The following is a 1422-nucleotide window of genomic DNA, read 5'->3' on the forward strand; positions in this document are numbered from 1 at the left end:
CTGTATGTTATATATATTTGTAAGTCCTGCTATTTTTGTTATGTATTTGTCTGAATATTTTTTTATTATACCTAAGGCACCTACTATGATAGGAATTGTTTCTGTTTTTAGATTCCACATTCGAGTTATCTCTATTTCCAGGTCTTTGTATTTTGAAAGTTTTTCCATTTCTTTTAGAGAAACGTTGTCATCTGCTGGTATTGATACATCAATTAGAAAGCATTTTTTTTCTTCATGATCTTTGACAACTATATCTGGTCTTATTATTATTATTATTATTATTATTATTATTAAGGTGGTGAGCTGGCAGAATTGTTAGCACACTAGGCAAAATGCTTAGTGGTATTTCACCCGTCACTATGTTCTGAGATCAAATTCTGCTGAGGTCGACTTTGCCTTTCCTCCTTTCAGGGTTGATAAATTAAGTACTAGTTGAATACTGGGGTCGATGTGACTGACTAGCCCCCTCCTCCGAAATTTCTGGCCTTGTCCCTTTAGTAGAAAGGATTATTATTATTAAGGTGGTGAGCTGGCTGAATTATTAGCATGCTGGACAAAATGCTTAGCGGCATTTCATTTGTCTGCTCGTTCTGGGTCTAAATTCAGTTAAGGTCGATTTTGCTTTTCATCCCTTTCAGGTGTTAATAAATTAAGTACCATTGAAACACTGGGGTCGATGTAATCAACTAGTCTCCTCCCCCAGAATTTCAGGCCTTTTGCCTATAGTAGAAAGGATTATTATTATTATTATTATTATTATTATTATTATTATTGCAGTGTTTTGTGAAATGCAGAATAGGATGCATAATTTTTTTTTATACTTACTGTTTCGATTGCAGCCATCAGTCCTATTGTGTGTCGCCAACATTTCCTACTTGTTGCTTCAATGGAAGTAAATCACTGATTTAAACTGGACCAAACCAGTAATGATTAATTTATGCAAGCATTGCCCTTCCTTGTCTCCTTCATAAAAACTTCCCCCAAAACTCTAAGGTAGTTAGATTACTAAGGGGTATATTATTATTAAGTTTTTCTTTGTATCTTTTTGTTTTCGTTTGCGTGGTTATTTTTCTTTTCTTCTTTGACGCCGGTAAGTAACATTATCAGCCCAATCATTTCATAGAAATAGGTTGTATAGATGCGTCAACAATTTGTTGAGAAGGAGATAATGTGAATTAATCTATAACCAAATCAGGTATATACGTGACATGTAGTTGTTTTTTTGCTGTTGTTGTTATTTTTGTCCTGAAGCAAAACTGAAGGTTTTAAGAATTAATTAACATAATTCAATTGCTATCAGGAAATAAATAAATAAATAAAAATAAAATAAAACTATTCTCCTTTCAAGACTTTGCAAACAACATACAACCAACAAGACTAAAAATAAAAAATATTAATACATAGGCTGAGTTTTTATTAAAT

General features: G+C 32.3%; 1 protein-coding gene across 1 annotated transcript in view; it reads right to left on the reverse strand.

Moving 5' to 3' along the window:
- The window catches only part of LOC106874556 (trace amine-associated receptor 2), a 9018-nt gene extending 7832 nt beyond the window's left edge, over positions 1-1186 (reverse strand). Inside the window, exon 1 of the mRNA XM_014922327.2 lies at positions 826-1186. The gene's annotated coding sequence lies outside the window, so the exon portion shown is untranslated. The remainder of the gene's footprint in view (positions 1-825) is intronic.
- Positions 1187-1422: the final 236 nt, after the last annotated feature.

The sequence above is a fragment of the Octopus bimaculoides genome, chromosome 7, assembly GCF_001194135.2.
Source record: "Octopus bimaculoides isolate UCB-OBI-ISO-001 chromosome 7, ASM119413v2, whole genome shotgun sequence".
NCBI lineage: Eukaryota > Metazoa > Mollusca > Cephalopoda > Octopoda > Octopodidae > Octopus > Octopus bimaculoides.